This window comes from Acinonyx jubatus, chromosome D2 (assembly GCF_027475565.1).
Source record: "Acinonyx jubatus isolate Ajub_Pintada_27869175 chromosome D2, VMU_Ajub_asm_v1.0, whole genome shotgun sequence".
Taxonomy (NCBI): Eukaryota; Metazoa; Chordata; class Mammalia; order Carnivora; family Felidae; genus Acinonyx; species Acinonyx jubatus.
The window spans coordinates 50,333,845-50,339,980 of record NC_069393.1 but is presented as its reverse complement, the minus strand read 5'-3'; the positions used below and the strand labels follow the sequence as shown (position 1 = coordinate 50,339,980).

Genomic DNA, 6,136 nt, shown 5'->3' with positions numbered 1-6,136 from the left:
TCATGACCATGGAGTTTTCAAAGTTGAAGAAGTTCAGAGAAATTCCATAGTTACAGAGAACTATCACCGAATCTTTGAAACCTCTGTCCTTTGCAATACTCATATTTCTGTTCAGGCCTTACTGTTTTACCAAATAAACTGCAGTATGTTTTCCCACTCGTATCCCACAAATAAGACCCTTCTCCCTTTCTTGTCGTCAAATATGGCAAAATCCTTCCAGCCGAAAGCTAGGAAGAAGGGTTGGAAGGGAACAAGACCAAAATAAACAACCTTTGTCTCCTTTCCAAGTATTTCTGGCAACTCAAGACCAGTGTTAATACTAGTTAAACTGAGTGTATTCAGAGAGATACAGGGAAATGCTTATCTTCACACTGAGTTGAAATTTTCATCTCAGTAGGGAGTACACACATGAAACACTGTGACATTAGGGTGAGCTGCTGGTGCTCTCCCAAGATTGGCCTTCATGTTAAAAGAGACCGAGGAGTTATTGTAAAAGCCTTTTTTTTTTTTTAATCTGCATAAATTCCAGGCAAGATACACCCTGGGGGTGAATAGAAATGGTCTGAGCCAGGGGGCAGAGAGTGTCTTTGTATGACCACAGAAGTTAAATGTACCAACTAATATCACTAACAATAACTAATAAGCACCCCTGGAAAATTTTCCCAAAGGTTACCCAGACAACAAATATGTAACAAGGTTTATGACATATGGCCCAGCAGGTGTGTGAAGTCTGTCACATCCTAGGGCAATCATCCCAGATGAAGAAACCAATGGCAACCCGCAGCTCTTACATATTCGAGTTTCTCATGCAATGACAGTGTTGTCCATTTTGATTCTAATGGTTTTAGTCCGTCCTTCATTTTGTAGAAAAATTACTTGTTAAGGGATAGCCAAGATTGACTCTGATGAATTTTCTCTTTGGATACTTTGCTCTTCACTTGCCATCTTACAAAATTGTGAGAAATCAATGAAATTGTTGACCGTGACCTGTGAAGGCTTCTGGATTTATGGTTAGAAGGCACATCAAAATGCATAATAAATGGTATTGTCCACAGTTGTGCAGTGAACAACATATGCAGCTGTACATGACGGCCCTGGGTGATTTATTTGTTAGTGAGTTTGAGAGAACGGAGTATGTGTAACTAGCCCCTTTCTCCTACTTAGTTGGGATCTGCCTTTCTGCAGAGAAATCCTCTATGTTGTAAATTGTACAAGGGTGACCTCCTTCCACCAGAGGCCCGCAGATTTCCATCTCTACCTGTGATTGAGTCGGTAAGTTTAATTCTGGGATACAAAATCAGAAAGCCCTCTTTTGCCACAGAGCTAAACCTCATTCTCTGAACAACTTGCTCCTTTTGGCCTTTATCTGGCTGATTCTCATGTCTTTTCTCAGTTGACTCAGAACAAAGGTAGAGAAAAAGACAGTAATATTTACCGACCCCTTAAAGCCCCAACCTTCATCATTTATTGAGCAACTGCCATGTGCCAGGCTCTCGGATCACATCACCTTAGTCCATCCTCACTATGCCTGTGAATTTGGCATCGTTATCACCATTTTACAGAAGAGTTAAGGTCAGAGACAGTCCGTGTCTGTAAGGGGCAGAGCTGGGATTTAGGCCCATAGCCCTCTGATTCCAGAACGCACCTTCTTTCTACTCTGCTGTGGTTTCCAAATAATTTTTAAGGGTAGCACTTTTTTCCCCCTAAAACGGAACTATTTCAAGCCAAATAAGTGACACAGAAAAACGGAGGCGCTCTGGCTGTCCTGTGGATGGGGGCTCAGAGCCACACTCAGCTCCGTCTCCCACCCTCCGCCGGTCGTCTCCCTGGGTCGTCCAACGCGGCCTTTCTGAGTAGTCGGCAGACAGCCGCCTCTCTGGATTGCTAAGGGATCTTGGCGAGGAGGTTGCTCAAGCCGGGTGGCCGGAGGGGGCTGCTGCCAAGAAGGGGGTTACACTTCTGAGTTGTCAGGCCCAGGGACAGCCACAGGGAGATGCCCACCGAGCAGGAGCCTTGCTGGGAACCAACCCCCTGTCTCCTGTGCTCTGCGCGCTGGACCGCCAGGCTGTGAGCACAGCTCAGCTCTCCTTTAGGTGGCCCTCAGGTCAGGCTGCGCCAACCCCCGCCCCCCACCCCACCCAAACGTGGGGTGTCCTGAAGGGCCCACAGCAGAAAGGCGCCCAAGCTTCAGAAAGCCTCTTCCTCAGCCACAGGTGGATGGCAAGGGGAACGAAGCAAGGAGGAGCAAAAGGTCCCGTGGGTGCTGCGTCCCTTCTGAGCGAGTGAAAGCTCTGAGTTACGAATCCTGCCAACCCGTGGAAAGATTTGGCGGGGGTGGGGTGGGGGGGGGTGGGGGTGGGGGGGTAAGGTTTCCCACCACGGCCTTGGCTGGAGGGAGTATTAGGAAGTTTGGATTCATTGTCGTGAGATCAGTCGCGGGGACGCTGGAGAGGGTGAAGCCAGCTCTGCGTCCCCGCCTGGGGGCAGAACTGGCTTCAATCACAAGATATTTCTGTGAATTTTTTTTTTTTTTCCTTCCGTTCCTTTCAGAGGAGAGTAATTTCGGAGCCTTTCTAGTAACCAAGTCTTTGTTCAGTAACTGAGAAACATCACTTCCCGGAAGCCTCGAATAATCACCCTAACGACTCTCCTCTGAATTTTTGCATTTCTTAATTAAGCAGCGACTGCTTCCATTCCAGAAGTCCTTTGTGATTTTAATTTACATGTTGATGGGTTCTACGTTTGCAAGCTCTGAAGCTGCTCTTCTGGGCTGAGACAGTCGCCGATACATTGTGCGCTTGTATGTCCTCGTGCATGCTGGGTCTGAACGTCGACAGAGGGCTCAGCTGCCCCCTTCAGGAATGGGAGGAAATTTCTGGGGTTTTCTCCAGTCGGAATCCTCGATGTGGAGCAAACTGTCCCCACATTTAGTGGTTTAAAACGATCGCGATATTTTGGTCGTGATTTTGCGAGTCAGATGGAGAAATGTTCATCAGAGTAGCCCTTGCTGGGGTCTTTGGAGAGGTTGCCATCAGACGTCCGCAGGGGTCAGTCGTCCCAAGGCTCCGGTGAGCCAGATGTCCCAGGCGGCTCCCACACAGGGCTGACAACGGACTCCGGCTGTTGACGGGGAACTCAGCCAGGGCTGCCCAGAGGCCCACAGGTGGCTTCTCCAGCATGGTGGTCCCACCTTGTCGGGCTTTTACGTGGTGGCAGGGGCAGGCTGCCCCGGGGGTGAGCCTCCTAAGAGAACCAGGTGCAAGCAGCAGACTTTTCTGGCTTAGCCTCCGTAGCGATTTTCTATCACTTCCATTGCCTCCTGTTGCTTACAACCAAGTCACCAAGAGAGGCCCAGGTTCAAGGGGAAGGAACGGAGTAGACCCCCGTGTCTTGATAAGAAGAGCGTCAAGAGCTTTTCGCGTACTGGATACATTCTCTAGAATAACAGCCCAAGGAGAATTAGACTCCTCTTCCCTTTCATTGGTTTTCCACCGAATTAAGTCCTGAATTTCCCTAACTTTTGTCCCTTCGTGCCATACAAAAGAAAGACATTTTCTCGGGCTTTCCTTTTTGGCCTTTAAATTCTCAGTTCACAGAGAGGAAAACAATGTATCTCCGCTATTTATTTATTTATTCATTTATTTATTTCTTCTTTCACGTGACAAAGGATGCGCTCAGCACTGTACCGGTCGGTAGAACGACAAACGGGCGCCGCCCGCAAGGAAGGCCTGACCCGGCAAAGCGAGAAACAGCCGTGTGTTTTCAGTCATTTTACAGTCATGGGCGTGCGACTCTCAGTAATAACGACTCTTCCAGCGGTGAGGACAAAGTCGTGGGAATTGGGAGGCAGCAGTTACTTCTGAGAGTGAGGGAAGAAAGAAGGAGAGGCAGGGTTTAAGGAGTCTCGCTGGGGCCAATCATCGTGGCTGTTTCAGGCCGAGACCTCACAGCCACCTGGCTCAGAATCAGGAATTTAGGGTGGAGAAAGAAAAATGTAGAAAGAGATTCATTCTGGATTTTTTTTTTTTTTTTTTTTACTTTCTGCTCTCTGCCTGCAGGTCTGCCTGGGAGGGAATGGATGTGAATAGGCAATATCTGACAAGAAACGCAAGACTCCAAGTCTGATGAAGCTATAAAAGATTTCAGATATACAAAAACCTGGCTTTGCCACGTCCGGTTCCTCTTTGCATTGTTAGTAAACTGCAAACAACTGCATGTGACCAGTGAAATGTCTGAATGGGCGTGTCTCTTTCCTTTCCTTTTTTTTTTTTTTTTTAATGTTTAATCCTTTATATTGAGTGAGGCAGAGAGAGGGAAAGCGCTGGGGAGGGGCAGAGAGAGAACCCCAAGCAGACTCCACACTGTCAGTGAAGAGACCAATGCGGGGCTCAAACTCACGAACTGAGAGATCATGACCTGAGCTGAAACCAAAAGTCAGATGCTTAACTGACTGAGCCACCCAGGTGCCCCCACATGTCTCTTTTCAGCTAGTCATCTGTTATGCCCAGAATTCATGATCCCCAAATACCGCCAGGGAGCCGAGTCCGATGTAAAAGCAAAAGAGCCTTTATTCGAGCTAGCTCGAGCTCAATCCCCTACCTGCACCGACGCAGCAGTGAGATACCAGGGAGAGAGCGAGTTTCAAAAGCACAAAGGTTTTATTGGGGCCTAGGGGCAGTTGGTGAGGTAATGGCTGTGGCCTCAGCCGATTGGCTGGGGAAGGGTCGTGGCCTTGGCCGATTGGCTGGGGAAGGGTCGGAGTCCTGTTCCGCAGGTCGCTGGGCGTGTTTTGATCAGGAAGTTTGAATGGGTGAGCGGGAGGTTACTCAAGGGGAGGAGGCGCGGTCTGAGGTTTCTGCGATTTTCCCGGAAAAGGGGTCATGTCGGGGACATAGTCACTGAAGGTGGAGGACACAGAACAAGATGGAGTCGGCTGGCGTAGGCCCACCCTTTTCACATCGACACAGTAAGTACTGTTGAGCCCCTGCCATGTGCCAGGGACATGCCAACCATGAGGGATGAACTGGCGAACATGATATACTGTAGCCACCTTGCTTTTGGCACATGGCTGTATTTTCGACAAATGTGCTGAACTTGTATAAAGTGGTAGAACTGATTAACATTCAATTCAAAACGGGGTAGGAGTATTCACTTTGGGTAGGGAATTTGACTTGGTTTGAATAATGTCAAAAACTGTCAGGGGCGCCTGGGTGGCGCAGTCGGTTGAGCATCCGACTTCAGCTCAGGTCACGATCTCGCGGTCTGTGAGTTCGAGCCCCGCGTCGGGCTCTGGGCTGATGGCTCAGAGCCTGGAGCCTGTTTCCGATTCTGTGTCTCCCTCTCTCTCTGCCCCTCCCCCGTTCATGCTCTGTCTCTCTCTGTCTCAAAAATAAATAAACGTTAAAAAAAAAATTAAAAAAAAAAAACTGTCAAACCCATGTGTGATGAAAATTATGCCACTAGAACCATGTGGTGAGTCCCAGGATGCTGGTGTTAATGCTGGGAACATCCCAATGCCGTGGGATTCAGTGTGCCTTCCCTGTAGGCGCAACATGTTTCCAGGTTAGATGCTGGCTTTGATAAGAGTGCCGAAAGCAGAAAGTTCCATGGGGCACCGGCACCAATCTTTCTCCCAGGGCTCATGGAGGAAAATGAACTGGCCATTAGTGGAACACTGATGAACACAAGCATCCTTCTTTAAAAAAAAAAAAAAAAAAAAAGCAAAGTTTTTTCTTTATTTTAAGAGAGAGAGAGAGATTGAGAGAGGGGGGAGGGTCAGAGAGAGGGAGAGAGAGAATCCCAAGAAAGCTCAACACTATCAGCACAGAGCCCGATGCAGGGCTTGCTCCCACAAACCGTGAGATCATGACCTGAGCCCAAATCAAGAGCCAGATGCTCAACCGACTAAGCCACCCGGGTGCCCCAGACAAGCATCCTTCTTAAAACAAAAGCTAACTTAGACTTTGTGTCGTATTTTCCAAAAGAGAAAAATCTCAGTGGACAAAGAAACCCTGTTATAGTCCCCTTCCTTCTTCTGCTCAAAAGAATGATTCCCCTCTTTTATTGTAGGAAGTGTATCTTAATCTGTTTTCAGGTGTATATTTTCCATTGTTTGCTGTGACTCACCTTGTTTTCA

General features: G+C 48.2%; 1 long non-coding RNA gene across 1 annotated transcript; it reads left to right on the top strand.

The window, feature by feature from the left end:
- The first annotated feature begins 1,178 nt into the window (after positions 1-1,178).
- LOC113600112 (uncharacterized) lies at positions 1,179-4,215 on the top strand. Its single transcript, XR_003421067.2, has 3 exons — positions 1,179-1,272; positions 3,668-3,818; positions 4,059-4,215. It is a non-coding gene; the product is annotated as an uncharacterized LOC113600112 (long non-coding RNA).
- The last annotated feature ends 1,921 nt before the right edge of the window (positions 4,216-6,136 follow it).